At 42.6% G+C, this 17,440-nt stretch overlaps 1 pseudogene; it reads left to right on the top strand.

Annotated features, from left to right (window-relative positions):
* The first annotated feature begins 1,679 nt into the window (after nt 1-1,679).
* The window catches only part of LOC128560362 (chromobox protein homolog 1-like), a 48,688-nt pseudogene continuing 32,927 nt past the window's right edge, over nt 1,680-17,440 (top strand).

Raw genomic sequence — 17,440 nt, forward strand, 5'->3', positions numbered from 1 at the left:
CAGGTGCCCGCCACAATCCCGGCTATTTTTTGTTGCAGTTGCCGCTGCTGTTTTAACTGTCCGGGGCCAGGTTCCAACCTGCCAACCTCTGTATATGGGGCTGGTGCCCTATCCACTGAGCCATAGGCACTGCCCTATTTTAAGTCTTTTTTTACTCGTTATGTTAAAAACTTTTTTCCCCTTTCAATAACCACTTATCTTAAAAGTTTTTCCCTTTCAATAACCACTTATAGGCATGCAATAACTTTTTTTGTTTTTTGTGGATTTTGGCCCGGGCTGGGTTTGAACCCGCCACCTCCGGCATATGGGACCGGCGCCGTACTCCTTGAGCCACAGGCGCCACCCCCTTTTTTTTTTTTTTTGTAGAGACAGAGTCTCACTGTACTGCCCTCGGGTAGAGTGCCTTGAGGTCACATGGCTCACAGCAACCTCTAACACTTGGGCTTACGCAATTCTCTTTCAGCCTCCCAAGCAGCTGGGACTACAGGCGCCCTCCACAATGCCCGACTAGTTTTTGTTGCAGTTTGCCTGGGGCTGGGTTTGAACCCTCCACCCTGGGCGTATGGGGCCGGCGCCCTACTCACTGAGCCACAGGCGCCGCCCTGCAATAACATTTCTGTTGGGTGTATGTTACTGCAGATTTTCCTTATTACGGACAGAATTCCTGTAATGCTATCTGATTGTTTCTTAGAAGAGGTTCTCAGCCTGAACAGAGAAGACCCAGGTTCCCATGCCGTGGTGTATTTGGTCAAGCTGTCATTCAGAAGCATACAATTTCTTGCCCTCGCAACAACAGACCATATTATAATTTTTCATCACATTGTTTCATAAATATTTTAAAGAGCTGTCTCAGAACAGCTGTATGGGACATACAGGGCAGACATTATTATTTTCAAAGAGAAAGAAAATAAAAATACCAGAGAGGTTTAGTGACTCAGTTAATGCTGCACAGATCTAGAACTTACACCCACCCAGGCCTTCTCCTTTCTACTGCCCCATGAGCTTGGAACAATCCAAGGTGACCTCTTCATTAACCAGTCCCTTCCAGCTTCCCCAATCCTACAGGGGAATTGCTTTGTCTTCTTCATGCTGTTTTTTCCTCTGCTTTGTCAGTCTTTCCCTTCTTCCTCTCTTGTCCCCTCACTGAGATTCTCCCAGCATCTGTCATTTGGGAGAAACAGAATGCACCCAGCACCTACTGAGAGCTCGCTGTGTATCAGGCCCTATGCCATGCTAGTGAGGGAAACTTCCCTCTTTTCCATTTGGTGTAGATTTGAACTCACTTTTTCACCTACTTATTAGATGTTTATATTTTTAATGAAAGAGTTTTCAGCTCTTGCATGGGGCCATTTGATCTTCACCACAGCTGTGTTGACAAGGTCCTGTCCCAATGATGCTGAAGAAAGGACACTGGTCTCTCAGCTGTGTGTGCCAGGGTGAGGGGAGGGACCTTTCTGTGCCCTCATCTGCCTCTGGTCACAGACACAGGGCACTAGGAAAAGTTCTTTCTGCTCTAGGCCTGTCCAAATGAATGGCCCCGGAGAGAATTGGGGTTGAGAGATGAACATGAGGCAGAGTCCTTCCCTGAGCAGCCTCAGTCTTGCCCTGGAAGCAGGACATACTTCACCTAAGCCATGGGTTACAGGAGTTGTTAGTTCATCAAGAACCCAGATGCAAGTATGCCGGTAATCAACATGCAGTGGGACAGGGAGGTGACAGTGGGACCTGAGCGGGTGGCCTCTGGAGCCTGGAGACCAATCCAGGTGGGGCCTGATGAAAGAGCATCCCTTCCCTCGGGTCCTTCTTTCCTCCAGCTCTAGACCAGGGTGCAGGGGGGAGGGTGCAGACCACAGCACTGACCACAGACATGTCACTGGACTGTAAGGCCAGAACTAAGTGGGGTGCCAAGGGCAGACTCAGGGCAGGAGCCTTGGACTCAAACGCTGGCGTCACTGCTTGTGAGTGACCCTGGCTCTTTGAGCCTCAGTGTCTTCCTTCCCAGAGTGGTGTGACAGGGTCTGCTTCATGGTGTTGGGGAGAATTTCAAAGGAAAAGAGGCAGCTGGGGAGCACAGAGCAGGGAGGGAACCGAGGCAGGGACCGGTTCTGCTGGCTGGTTAACCACACGCTGGGGTGCAGACCAGCCACATCAAACCTAAAGCAATGTTTTCGGAAACACTTCCCGCCATGTTCAGAAGCCCCAAGAATTTGCTGGGCTGCTCTGTGACTCTGGCACCTGTCTGCTTCCTTCCAGTGCCCTCTCTCCATCGCCTCTGGGACAGGCCTGGACTGGTCAGCTTTACAGCTTAGGACTCCCACTGGCCAACCATGCCTAATCCTTAAACAGCAGCCTCCCACGCGCACGTCTAAACTCCGTTCCATCTGACAGGGAATGTCACAGGTCCCCTTAGAGTCCTTAAGGCCAGATGATGAACTAACTCCTTGTGGAACTAACTCCACCTCCTTGTCACCATCATCAGCATTTCCCTTGCCAAATGCTCAGGAGGAAACCCCAGTTCCGTGCAGTTGGTTCAGGGGAAGCAGATGCCAATGACAGGGAAGGGTGCCCTCCATTGTCCCTCTCTCCACTTTACTGAGCTGGCCAGGGAGGGCTCTGCAAGAGAAGCAGGGCCCCTGGGCTGCCCATTGCCATGGCAACCCAGCTTTCAGCCAGCCTCAGGTTAACACTCTTCACTGGGTTGAAAGACCTGAGAAATCCCTGGTCAAGCAGTGTTCCCCTAACAGCGGGTCATGCTGAGATCGTGGGCAGTGTCAGCTAAGCCTCCAGGGTGGCCCAGCCGCCACCTGTGCCCCTGGCCACCTGTGAACTTTTCTCTTTTTAAATTATCTATTCCTTGCAACTAAAATAAACAAACGAATAAAAGCTATGTGTGGAGCCAATGTAATTTGTCAAAACTCTTTTCCTCCCTGATAACTCCTGCATGGGTTTAATGACAGCAGGAGTCCAGCGACTACTTGGAGACTCAGACCCACAGATCATCACCTTTGGCAATTAATTCTGAATAATTTTTAAATTTTTATGGTAAAACATGCCTAGGGGCTATTTGTTAGCTGAAAGAATTTTCTTCAGTTATTCAAAACTTCCTTCAAGTTCATGCCAACCTACATGAATACACACCACTTCCCCTGAGAGAATGAATAAGAGCTTTCAGCGCACCACACAAGCACCTGTTGACAGGCTACCAGAGCCTCACACACAGCCACAGAAACTGCATTTCTTGAGAGTTTCAGTTGGGGAAGATGGAAGAGTTCTGGAAATGGTCGGTGGTGATGGCTGCACGATAGTGTGAATAGTTGGTAAATTTTATGTTATGTGTTATAAAGGAAAAACAAAGTCTCAGGACCCCCAACTCATCACACAAAAGGGACGGCTAAGACTGGGTGCTGAGTTACACAGCACTGCCATCCTTCCCCAGAGGAATAGCTGTGACTTCACAACTCTGTGTCATATGTAATGTGATGCTTAAGCCGGGTTCCACAAAGGGCAAGGGCCTTCTTCCTCTCCAGATAGCCATCCCTACAGAGTGCCTCCAAGGGAATTCCCTATCAGCCCCCAAACCACCGGTTCTCAACCTGTGGGTCGTGACCCCTTTGTAACAATGAAAATATATCGTGGCATTAAGAAGGTAGAGAACCACTGCCCTAAACCTTTCAGGATAAACAAGTACATGCCAATTGTAACCTTCGGACTGCAACCTGAGTAAATTCTTAAATCCAGCTTCTGTTAAGTGTCAATGTCCCCTACAGGCTTATTTGCACAGGCACAAAACAAGGATGAGATAGGATCAGTCACTCTACATACCCTGAGACAGCTGCATAATTGGCTTTTTCCTCTACTCCCTCTTTTCCAAGTGTTTGCCTTATATTATGTAAAATGTAGATTTACTGAACTCTAATCCGAGCCTCACTGCCCACTCTCAGCCCCTCACCTTCCTACACACCTCTCTTTCGGGACTGAGTTCCCAAGCTTTCTTTGGACAGCACAGGTCGCAGAGCTTACATTTTCCCCAGGTGCGTCATCAGACTTTGACTTCATAAACGTCAGTTGATTGGATTCTCATCTCAGTCACTATTTCGGTTAGTGTGTTTTACCACAGTTGAAGAAAAAGGACAGAAAACGTATTTCTTCTCAGAGTCCAGCGCACTGACACCTGTAAGTTTTTTATTTACTTCTAAATTTGGAAACCAAGCTTTCTGTCTGCTGTGCACACTTGGCAAACAGTCTCCCGCCCCTAATTACTCGCAGTCAGACCTGAAGCCAGGTGTTGCCTGTCTACGCCCAAGGTTTTCATTAGTGCTGTGTTAAACTCAGGGCAGATGGCCAAAACGCCCACCCTGTGCTGTTGCCCCATGTGGCATTTCTCATGTCCCTTTTTCTTTTTCTGGTCAAATCTAAGTTGACTGTCCTGCATTTCAATGTGACCAATGGAGGCCATAGAGGCAGCAGGTCCTATAATAGAAGGGGTGGCTGGGTACTGCAGACCACAGGGCTGTCACCCTGGAGGTTCAAAGGTTCTCTGTCCCCCTCCCTGGTTCCCTGGAGGCTAGGAACACTCACACCTTCTTGGTGAGGCAGGACACATGTGAAGAAAGCTCAAAGTCATCTCAGATAGCACCATGCAGACAGACAGCCACTTGGCACTACACCCCCACCCAGGTCAAGGGGCAGCTGCATCCTTCCCATCTGTCTTCTGACTTCAGTAGTCTGGGCCAGCTGTGCCCAAACTGCACAGTAGGTGCTCTTTGTGTCTGGAGATTCACCTATGTTGGCATGTGTTGTTCTAGTTCATTTATACTCATTGCCCGGCACCACTCCACTGTGTGAATGGAACATAAGGTATTTATTCATTCCACTCCTAATGGACATTTGGGTGAGTCCAGCTAGAGCTGGACATTCTGCACATCTTGGGAGAATACACATGTAGGTTTGCTGTTTGTCATGTGGGTAGGTGATAGTCAGATCCCTTCCTTTGTGTTCTTATGAAAGCTTGGTGTAGATTTTATTTGGGTTAGCTTCCTTAGTGCCCTAGACAGCTGTGCCCTGATTTATCTTTCTCAGTTTCCAGCATTATCAAAAACCTAAAAAAACAAAACAAAACTCATTTGCATTGAAATAGCATTGCTATAAGTGTATTTCTAGCAGTTTAATATTATATCTAAATATAAATTTGTGAAGCACGGCAGCCCATCTCTAATTGAACAAATCATGACAAACCATTTTCCCTCAGCACCCTGATCACGACACTGTTCTCAAATACTTGATGCGGTCATCCAGACAACTCTGTCCCCAAGTGGGGAATTGCTTAGAACAATCAGTTCATGCATTCTTCTGACCACCTCTGATTAGCTAGCATTAGTGGATGACCAGGGCAGCACCAGGAGCTGCCAGAAACCTGTCTGAGCAGGTCTGGGTGACTGCCCACTTACGTGGCTGGCTGCCAGGGAGGGAGGTTAAATGTGACCCCTCCACCTTCCTCCTTCAGACTCATTCTCCTCCATGGCAACAGAGGATTTTACATTTGAGATCTTTTGTCTTCCTCTGCAGAGCACAGCTGTGCTGCCTGTACTTACAGATACAGAGAGCCCCGCTCGCCCTCCTGCCTGGCTCTCTGCTTATACAACTGCCCGCTTATTGCTGGGTACACAAGAGGCCTTCAGGGCAGCACTTCAACTTCCAGAAGTACAGGCTCCAGGAAGGAAGGTTGCAAGGTTCCTAGACATGGCAGGGGAGAAGCAAAGACTAAGGGGGTATCCAGCCATCCTCTGCCCAGGCCAGCCCCTGTTCCTTAGCATGGCCCAATGGGGACCCTGGGGCATTCTCCACCCCACACCCCAGTGTGGCCTCCACACCGCTCCTCCTTGACATTTACCAGCCTGACCCAGTGGTTAAAGTGGACCAGGCTCCATCACCCCCTTGTTACCAGACCTTGACCAAGATCTATTTGAATGAGATTAAGGTTTTACATATTAACCAAGATAGCCTTCAGCCCACTGATCAACCCTCCCTAACATTACTTAAGAACCTTCCTGTCTTTGGTTTCCATGGAGTTGAATAATCCCTACTGCAGTAGCTTAAATTTGTCCCTACCTGTTTATCTTTGGTACAATTTTTGCCTTGACAATGTCATAAGCCTTATCTCCTAAAAGGTATCCCACACATTCTGATGTTCTTGTTATTTCATCAAAACATCACTCCTGTGAGTCTGGAAAGCTTCATACTTTTGTAACAAATCTTATTAAATACAGGCCTTCAGCATCTATCAGCCCACCTGCTCCTATACAGCTTCACCCTCTCACCTTATGTAGTCATTGTCACAAATCACATCTTTATCAAGAGATCACTAATATAGGTTTATAATTATTGCTTTATCAGTTTGTCTTTTAAATTATACAAGAAACAAAAAGAAGAGCTACAATCCAGAGATATAATTATATAGGTTTTTATATTTACCTATGTAAATATTTACCTTTGCCAGACTTTGTTACTTCTTTGTCTTAATCTGAGTTACCACCTGGTAACTAAAGTTACTTTAGGACCAGAAACCTTTCATTGCAGGCTAGAGTACAAATTTCTACATTTCTTATAGGTGTCAGGTCTGCTAGCCACTAATTCCCTCAAGTTTTGTTTTACTGGGATAGTATTAATTTCTCTTTCATTTTTGGAGTATACTTTTGCCAAATACAACATTCTTAGTTGTCAGGTTTCTCTCTCTCAGTGCTTTAAACGTGTCATCCCACTACCATCTGTGGCCTCCATGGTTTTCTCTGTTAATCTTACTGAGAACTCCCTCTATGTGACTCATCACTTCTCTTGTGTGATATTACTCTTTGTCTTTTTTTTTGACAGGATTAAAATTCGTCCAGATGTGGGTCTCTTTATGTTTATCAATATGGGAGTTTGTTTTTTTTTTAGCTTCTTGGATATGTAAATTCATATCTCTTATCAAATTTTGGAAATACTGAGCATTATTTCTTCCAATATTCTTCCCTCCTCTTTCTTTTTCTCCTCCTGGTACTCACATTGCATGTTTGTATTGAATTTTCATTTCAGTTCTTGGACTTTTCACCTCCAGAATTTCTGGTTGGTTTCCTTTTACCATTTCTCCTTCTTGATTTCTAATATCTGTGAAGACATTATTCTCCTGGTTTCTTTTATCTCTTTGTTCATGATTCCATTAGCTCTTTCAGCATGGTTTAAGACAGTTGATTTAAAGTTTCTGCCTATGAAGTCCAATGTCTGTGCTTCCTCAGGACAAGAATTTCACCTATAAATGGCCCATCCTTTCTTGTCTCTTTGTATGCTTCATGATTTTTTTTTTAATTAGACTTTTCAAATATTATATGTGTAACTAAGAAAACAAGTTTCTTCTCTGTCCTCGGTGTTTGCATTGCCTGCTACTGGTTAGTATTGCTTGATGACTTTTTAAACTATTTTTATAAAGATTGTATTCTTTTTCATGTGTTATCTCTGATGTCTCTGCTCCTTTAGCTTATAGTCAGATAGTGTTTTTGATGTTAAAATGCCTAAAACCATACAATAAAAAGCAAAAGCAAGAAGCTGCTTGCAGGCTTTAAAGAATAGCTGTGTGTGGACCTTCCTCTGATGCTTAGCCTATCTATTTACAACTCTGCCTTGGCCCTTCACTATCTCCTCACACCAACATTAAAGATCTGCCAGAATCAGATGCTTAGGGTCCTACTGACTCTTTTCTGATCTGTGTCCTGTCTGGGCATACATATGGCTTTCTACATCTTCTAAATAAACTGATATTTTTCAATGCTCTGATCCAGCAAAGACTCTCTCGTCTAAGCTTTTCATCTCAGGCTTTTGATGTCTTTGTTTGTCTCAACTATACTATTTTCCCCAGTCAGTAGAGGGTGTTTCATTTGCCTTTCAGTGTTTTTGAAGAATACATAGTCACTTTTCTTTTCTTAGAGAGTTTCACCTTAAGTAAAACAAAGATAAGCACCTTGCATCGCACCTTCTGGTAGCTCCCAGACATATCGGAACAGACGCAGGTAATCCTTTCTTCCTTCCTTTCTTTCTCTCTCTCTTTCTTTCTTTCTTTCGTTTTGAGACAGAGTCTTCCTCTGTCACCCTGGGTAGAATGCAGTGGTGCCATCACAGCTCATTGCAACCTCAAACTGGGCTCTACTAATCTTCCTGCCTCAGCCTCCTGAGTAGATGGGACTACAGGCATGAACAACTACATCTGGTTGGTTTTCTACTTTTTTACAGAGGTGGAGTCTTGCTCTTGCTCAAGCTGGTCTTGAACTCCTGGCCTCAAGAGATTAATCATCACCCCTCAGCCTCCCAGAGTACTAATACTACAGGTGTAAGTTACTCCACCTTCCCAGAGCTCCCACCCAGAGTACTGACAAGCTGGAGTCAGAGGTAAAGTAAGGGAAGGTAAAAATGCCACAAATAATATCTCACACTGATTTTTAGGTTGCCTCTCTATATCTATCTATCTACCCATCCATCTCTATATATTAGTGTCTACTTGGCTGGTGTAAATCTTTAACCATTTTTCAGAATTTAAACAAAGTAGATTATGACAGTTTTCCTCATTATTTCAGTGTTTCTATAAAGGATCAAGCTCTTAGAGATACCCACTCTCCCCTTTTTGCTAACGTCACTTTGGAAATGATATTTTCTTGGGAGAATGTCTACCACTTACCTAACACATTATGTTAAGCAAAATCATGGACATTTGAAAATGGCCATGCCCCAATTCTTAGAATCTATAAATAATATGTTACATGGAAAAAGGGACTTACAGATGTGATTAAGAGTACAGACCATAGGGTGGCACCTGTGGCTCAAAGGAGTAGGGCGCCAGCCCCATATGCTGAAGGTGGCAGGTTCAAACCCAGCCTTGGCAAAAAACTGCAAAACAAAACAAAACAAAACAAAAAAGGAACACCATAACAAGGTGCAGTGGCCCATGTCTGTAGTCCTACCACTTTGGAGACCAAGGTAGGAGGTTTTCTTGAGGCCATGAGTTTGAAACTAGCCTGAGAAATATAGTGAGTCCAGTAATCAGCCAGTTCTGGAGCCCTATATCTACCAAAAACAAAAAAAAGTAGAAAAATTAGCTAGGCATAGTGGTACTTACTATAGTTCCAAGCTATATAGGAGGCTGAGGTAAGAGGATTCCTGGAGCTCAATGATGATGCCACTGCACTCCAACCCAGGCAACAGAGTAAAACCCTGTCACACACACACAAAAAAAAAAAAGAGAGAGAAAGAGTCTAGGAGGTGGAGCATGATGGCAGATGGGACAGATGTTTAGCCCAATTCTCCTTCATCATGAGGTAAGAGTGAGAGGGCTAGATCTTTCCCTGCCTGGAGTGCTGGTGTAGACAGGCAGCTAGGGGTGTGCAGCGAAATGGTGGATTTCTGGACTTGAAGTGTAACCTGGAGCTGCGGAGTCTGCTAGAGAAATTTCAGTCCCATGGTGGAAACAGTGCCAGCCCCTCCCCCACGTAGGACTGCAGTTCCCTGTTCCTGGGGAAACTAGGTGTTTTGTGGAAAGTTCGGTGAAGTGTGGACTCCTGAGCGGAATTTGGCCACCAGAAAGGGGTGCCATTCAGGTGGCAGGCAGCCTGATAGAAAATTAAGGGGAAAGGATCCTGCCTAAGAAACGGACACATTTTGAAATGTCAGAAGTGGCAACTGCCATGTACACCTTTTCCCAGAACAGCAGGTGTGAATGAATGGACTGGATCATTCTTGGTGGGAAATATTGGTATAGAGTGGCAGTTCAGGGTGTGCAGAGAACTGGCTGATTACTGGACTCAAAAGTGTAATCCTCAGCCCGGAGACTGATGGATCAGTGCCACTGCTGAACCAGAGGGCACCAGTGGCAACCAGCCCCTCCCCCATGGAAGATTGCAATTCCCAGTTCTCAGGGAAACCAGGAGCTGAGTGGAAAAGTTGGTGAGGCCTGGACTCCTGCCTCAAATTCAGAGGTCAGGTAGGCGTGCCATCTGGAGCAGGACAGTTGAGGTTAGGCAGACAGTCAGGAAACAGAAATATTTTGAAACTTCAGAAATAGCGACTGCTACAGGCATCTCCTCCTCCCCGCCAGGTACAATGATAACTGTGGTGACAGCGTAAACTGTGAATCAGGTATAAGCCTGGGAACCACTCACAGTGCCACCTGGTGTCCAGAAAGTATATTACAATATAAATATATTTCTACTAAAGTTGACCCCTACATCATATGTATAGTCGTATGTTGTTTTATATATATAATTTTTTTCATATATAATTATATAAAAATTATATATGAATATTTTTGTGGTTGGTGCCTTTTTTCCTTCTCTTTTTTCATCCTTTTCTTGTAGGAGTTATTGTTAATTTTTTTAATTAATACTATTTTTTTCCTCCTCTTCTTCCCTTCTTATGGTTTGCTGAGCGTGCTTACATCAGATTTTTAGAGTTTTTTTGTTGTTGTTTTTTAAATTATTTTATGACTATCATCATTTTTGTTGTTGTTTTTGTCTGTATGTTTATTTGTTTCTGATTATCCGTGCATCTGTGTGCTTGTGTGCCTGCTAGCTTTTTTGTCTGTTTATTTGCCCATTTGGTGTCAACGTGCTTTATGTTTTGCTAAATCCTCAGGTTGGCTACTTTCCCTAACTCCAATTTTCACATTCAACAAGAACAAGGGGGAATAGGAGATGATGGCTGACTGGAGCCAGCTTTCAACAGAAGCTCCAGTCCAGAGGGAGAGATAACAGCCAGAAAGAACCCAACAAAGCTGAAAGAGGGGAGCCAAGCTGGGAGAAGAGATACATAATTCCACATCTTGCCTGCCAAGGCAAGCTTTGACTTGAAGGAAACAAATTTCAGGTACAGATCTCATCCCAAAGAGGATGTGTGTCTGTCCCCTCCCCTAAGAGAGTTGCTTGCTTGCTGTAGGATCTCTACTAGTGAGTGATGAACTGAGGTTCTCCTCCCTCACCCCACTGGAGAGAATTGCTGCAAGTTGGGACTCCTTTTCCAGACACCCGCTGCTGTGATCCCAGGAATTCCCTTGTCTGGCAAGAAGTTTGAACAAATATTTTCCTTGCCACCTTGAACATCCAGTTTACCCTTCCCCCATGGCCTGGTGGTCTAGAAGTCCAACCCATGCAGAGACCAGAATGTCTACACTTCTTGGTTAGGACAGGGCATTGCATAGACGGAGGCAGTGCAGCTGTGCTGTATCTGTGAATCCAGTAACAGTTCAGAAAGACATAGAATGAAAGGTGACTCACCTGGCCCTGAAAAAGTGTATCTCAGTAGTGGGTGGAGGCTTGGGTCTCTGCCCTCTGGGTGGAGATTTGGGAACTGCTGAGGTGCATGAACCCAGGTGGAGACACCTCCCACCTAATATCAGCATTAAAAGAGTGATCATGCTAGGGTCTAATTTTGGAGAGTCATAGGGAATCAGACCTCACCCTGTAGGGATACCAGAGCTGCCCAACAGTGGCAACAAAGGTGCGGTGGCTGAGGGAGAAATTCTTTTTTTTTTATTTTTTTATTGTTGGGGATTCATTGAGGGTACAATAAGCCAGGTTACACTGATTGCAATTGTTAGGTAAAGTCCCTCTTGCAATCATGTCTTGCCCCCATAAAGTGTGACACACACCAAGGCCCCACCACCCTCCCTCCATCCCTCTTTCTGCTTCCCCCCCCATAACCTTGTCATTAATTGTCCTCATATCAAAATCGAGTACATAGGATTCATGCTTCTCCATTCTTGTGATGCTTTACTAAGAATAATGTCTTCCACTTCCATCCAGGTTAATACCAAGGATGTAAAGTCTCCATTTTTTTAATGGCTGAATAGTATTCCATGGTATACGTATACCACAGCATGTTAATCCATTGCTGGGTTGGTGGGCATTTAGGCTGTTTCCACATTTTGATGATTGTAAATTGAGCTGCAATAAACAGTCTAGTACAATTGTCCTTATGATAAAAGGATTTTTTTCCTTCTGGGTAGATGCCCAGTAATGGGATTGCAGGATCAAATGGGAGGTCTAGCTTGAGCGCTATGAGGTTTCTCCATACTTCCTTCCAGAAAGGTTGTACTAGTTTGCAGTCCCACCAGCAGTGCAAAAGTGTTCCCTTCTCTCCACATCCACGCCAGCATCTGCAGTTTTGAGATTTTGTGATGTGGGACATTCTCACTGGGGTTAGATGATATCTCAGAGTTGTTTTGATTTGCATTTCTCTAATATATAGAGATGATGAACATTTTTTCATGTGTTGTTAGCCATTCGTCTGTCATCTTTAGAGAAAGTTCTATTCATGTCTCTTGCCCATTGATATATGGGATTGTTGGCTTTTTTCATGTGGATTAATTTGAGTTCTCTATAGATCCTAGTTATCAAGCTTTTGTCTGATTGAAAATATGCAAATATCCTTTCCCATTGTGTAGGTTGTCTCTTTGCTTTGCTTATTGTCTCCTTAGCTGTACAGAAGCTTTTCAGTTTAATGAAGTCCCATTTGTTTATTTTTGTTGTTGTGCAATTGCCATGGCAGTCTTCTTCATGAAGTCTTTCCCCAGGCCAATATCTTCCAGTGTTTCTCCTATGCTTTCTTTGAGGATTTTTATTGTTTCATGCCTTAAATTTAAGTCCTTTATCCATCTTGAATCAATTTTTGTGAGTGGGGAAAGGTGTGGGTCCAGTTTCAGTCTTTTACATGTAGACATCCAGTTCTCCCAGCACCATTTATTGAATACGGAGTCTTTCCCCCAAGGTATGTTCTTGTTTGGTTTATCGAAGATTAGGTGGTTGTAAGATGTTAGTTTCATTTCCTGGTTTTCAATTCGATTCCAAGTGTCTATGTCTCTGTTTTTGTGCCAGTACCAAGCTGTCTTGACCACTATGGCTTTGTAGTACAGACTAAAATCTGGTATGCTGATGCTGCCAGCTTTATTTTTATTACTAAGAAGTGCCTTAGCTATACGGGTTTTTTTTCCGGTTCCATACAAAACGCAGAATCATTTTTTCCAAATCTTGAAAGTACGATGTTGGTATTTTGATAGGAATGGCATTGAATAGGTAGATTGCTTTGGGAAGTATAGACATTTTAACAATGTTGATTCTTCCCGTCCATGAGCATGGTATGTTCTTCCATTTGTTAATATCCTCTGCTATTTCCTTTCTGAGGATTTCATAGTTTTCTTTATAGAGGTCCTTCACCTCCTTCTTAGGTATATTCCTAGGTATTTCATTTTCTTCGAAACTATGTTGAAGGGAGTTGTGTCCTTAATTAGCTTCTCATCTTGACTGTTATTGGCGTATACAAAGGCTACTGACTTGTGGACATTGATTTTATATCCTGAAACATTACTGTATTTTTTGATGACTTCTAGGAGTCTTGTGGTTGAGTCTTTGGGGTTCTCTAAGTATAAGATCATGTCGTCAGCAAAGAGGGAGAGTTTGACCTCCTCTGCTCCCATTTGGATTCCCTTTATTTCCTTGTCTTGCCTAATTGTATTGGCTAGAACTTCCAGCACTATGTTGAATAGTAAAGGTGACAGAGGACAACCTTGTCTGGTTCCAGTTCTAAGAGGAAAAGCTTTCAGTTTTACTCCATTCAGTAAAATATTGGCTGTGGGTTTGTCACAGATAGCTTCAATCAGTTTTAGAAATGTGCCACCTATGCCTATACTCTTCAGTGTTCTAATTAGAAAAGGATGCTGGATTTTATCAAATGCTTTTTCTGCATCTATTGAGAAGATCATGTGATCTTTATTTTTGCCTCTGTTAATATGGTGGATAACATTTATGGACTTGCGTATGTTAAACCAGCCTTGCATCCCTGGGACGAAGCCTACTTGATCATGATGAATGACTTTTTTTTTTTTTTTTTTTTTTTACTTTTTTCCATTTTTGTTTATTTATTTTTAAAAAACACATTACAAATATAGTTGAAGTTACCTGTATTTTCATTCATTCCCTGCTTCTGTAGAGGCAAAAAGTAACATGAATTTCTTATGTCTAATACTTTGGGTTTTGTTTTTTTTGTGTGTGGAACAGTCCCATTTTGTCACCCTCGGTAGAGTGCTAGATTCATAGCTCAAAGTAACCTCAAACTCTTGGGCTTGAATGATTCTCTTGCCTCAGCCTCCAGAGTAGCTGGGACTACAGGCACCTGCTACAGTGCCCAGCTATTTTTGTTGTTGTTGTTGTTGCAATTTGGCCAGGGCCGGGTTTGAATCTGCCACCCTTGGTACATGGGCTCACGCCCTATTCACTGAGCCACAGGCGCCACCCTTGCCCAGCTATTTCTAGAGATGGGGTCTCACTCTAGCTCAGACTGGTCTTGAATCTGTGAGCTCAGGTCATCCACCCCGCCTCGGCCTCTCAGAGTGCTAGGATTACAGGTGTAAGTCACGGCGCCCAGCCACTTTATATTTTTTGAAAGACATATATCAGTGAAATTCATTTATATACAAGGTGGCCATAAAGGTTGTATGCAATTTAAAATAGTGCATATGAACTTTATGGCCACCCTGTATTTAAACAATTGTGTGAATATAACATAACATTTAATACAAATAACATATTAATCATTCTTATGTACAGTTCAGTGATATTAAAGACATTCACATTGTTGTACTGCCATCAGTTATCATCTACTTCCAGAATTCTTTTCATCTTGCATAAGTGGAACTTTGCACCCATTAGACAGTAACTCCTCATTCCTCAAGATGAATGACTTTTTTGATGATAAGCTGTAATCTATTGGCTAGGATTTTGTTGAGGATTTTTGCATCTATATTCATGAGTGAGATTGGTCTGAAATTCACCTTTTTAGTTGGATCTTTTCCTGGTTTTGTTATCAGGGTGATGTTTGCTTCATAGAATGTGTTGGGGAAGATTCCTTCTTCCTCAATTTTTTAGAATAATTTCTGCAATACAGGAATAAGCTCTTCCTTGAAGGTTTGATAGAATTCTGGAGTGAAGCCATCAGGATCAGAACATTTTTTGGTTGGAAGATTTTGTATTGTTTCTTTGATCTCAGTGCTTGAAATTGGTCTGTTCAGGAGCTCTATTTCTTCCTGGCTGAGTCTAGGGAGAGGGTGTGATTCCAAATATTGATCCATTTCCTTCACATTGTCAAATTTCTGGGCGTAGAGTTTCTGGTAGTATTCAGAGATGATCCCTTGTATCTCTGTGGGATCAGTTGATATTTCCCCTTTATCATTTCTGATTGAGGTTACTAGAGATTTTACTTTTCTATTTCTCGTTAGTCTGGCCAATGGTTTATCTATTTTATTTATTTTTTCAAAAAAAACCCAACTCCTTGTTTCATTAATTTTCTGAATGATTCTTTTGTTTTCAATTTCATTGATCTCTGATTTGATTTTGGATATTTCTTTTCTTCTACTGAGTTTAGGCTTAGATTGTTCTTTTTTTTCCAATTCTATAAGATGGCTTGTGAGATTGTTGATGCACTCTCTTTCTGTTTCTCGAATGTAGGCATGTAAAGGGATGAATTTTCCTCTCAAAACCGCTTTTGCAGTATCCCACAGGTTTTGGTAGCTTGTATCTTCATTGTTGTTATGCTCAAGGAAGTTAATGATTTCCTGTTTTATTTCTTCCTGCACCCATCTGTTATTCAACAGAAGATTGTTTAATTTCCATGCCTTTGGGTGGGGTCGAGCATTTTTGTTAAAGTTGAGTTCCACCTTTAGTGCCCTGTGGTCTGAGAAGATACAAGGTAAAATTTCAATTCTTTTGATTCTGTTGATATTTGTTTTGTGTTCGAGGATATGATCAATTTTGGAGAATGTTCCATGGGGTGATGAGAGGAATGTATATTCTTTATCTTTGGGGTGGAGATTTCTATATGCCTCTATCAGGAACAGTTGTTCTAGGGTCTCATTTAAATCTCTTATATCTTTGTTGAATTTCTGTTTAGAGGATCTGTCCAGCTCTGTAAGAGGAGTGTTAGAGTCCCCTGTTATTATGGTATTATCAGATATCATATTGCTCAGACTGAGTAAGGTCTGTTTCAAGAATCTGGGAGCATTTAAATTGGGTGCATAAATATTTAGAATTGAAATGTCTTCTTGTTGTATTTTTCCCTTGACCAATATGAAGTGACCATCTTTGTCTTTTTTGACTTTAGTTGCTTTAAATCCACATGTATCTGAAAATAAGATTGCAACTCCTCTTTTCTTCTGAATTCCATTTGCCTGAAAAATTGTCTTCCAACCCTTGACTCAGAGCTTTAATTTGTCTTTTGAAGCCAGGTGTGTTTCTTGCAGACAGCAAATGGATGGCTTGTGTTTTTTAATCCAGTCAGCCAATCTATGTCTCTTCAGTGGGGAATTCAAGCCATTAACATTTATTGAGATAATTGATAAGTGTGGTGGTATTCTATTCGTCTTATTTGGTGAGAGTCCATTGCTTAGTTTTATCTTTTGCATCAGTGTGGAGGTTAGGTTCTGTCCTTTAATTTCTGAGTTCTTACTTTGCTGCTGATCCATTGTGGTGGTCAGTGTGTAGAACAGGTTGAAGTATTTCCTGTAGAGCTGGTCTTGTTGTGGTGAATTTCCTCAATGTTTGTAGATCTATAAATGATTTGATTTCTCCGTCAATTTTTAAGCTTAGCTTAGCAGGGAACATAATTCTGGGCTGGAAATTGTTCTGTTTAAGTAGATTAAAGATGGATTACCATTGTCTTCTTGCTTAGAAAGTTTCATTAGAGAAGTCTGCGGTCACTCTGATGGATTTGCCCCTGTAGGTCAACTGGTGCTTACTCCTGGCAGCTTGCAGAATCTTTTCTTTTGTCTTGACTTTGGACAGGTTCATCACAATGTGTCTTGGAGAAGCTCGGTTAGAGTTGAGGCGACCTGGGGTCCGATAGCCCTCTGAAAGCAGTGTGTCAGAATCTTTGGTGATACTTGGGAAATTTTCTTTTATACTATTCTCTAGTATGGCTTCCATTCCTCTGGGGCATTCTTCTTCCCCTTCTGGAATTCCTATAACTCGTATGTTGGAACGCTTCATAAAGTCCCATAATTCTGACAGTGAACGTTCTGTTTTCTCTCTCTTCTTTTCTGCCTCTTTTACTATCTGAGTTATCTCAAGATCTTTGTCTTCTACCTCTGAAATTCTTTCTTCTGCATGGTCTAACCTGTTGCTGATACTCTCCATTGCATCTTTAAGTTCCGTAATTGACTGTTTCAGTTCCTTGAGCTCTGCTATATCCTTTTTATATTCTTCATATCGTTCATCTCTTATTTGATTCTGTTTTTGGATTTCCTTTTGGTTAATTTCCACTTTATTAGCAGTTTCCTTCATTGTTTCCATCATTTCCTTCATTGTTTTCAACATGTGTATTCTAAATTCCCTTTCTGTCATTCCTAACATTTCTTTATAGGTGGAATCATCTGCAGTAG

Source organism: Nycticebus coucang, chromosome 2 (genome assembly GCF_027406575.1).
Source record: "Nycticebus coucang isolate mNycCou1 chromosome 2, mNycCou1.pri, whole genome shotgun sequence".
NCBI classification, from domain to species: domain Eukaryota; kingdom Metazoa; phylum Chordata; class Mammalia; order Primates; family Lorisidae; genus Nycticebus; species Nycticebus coucang.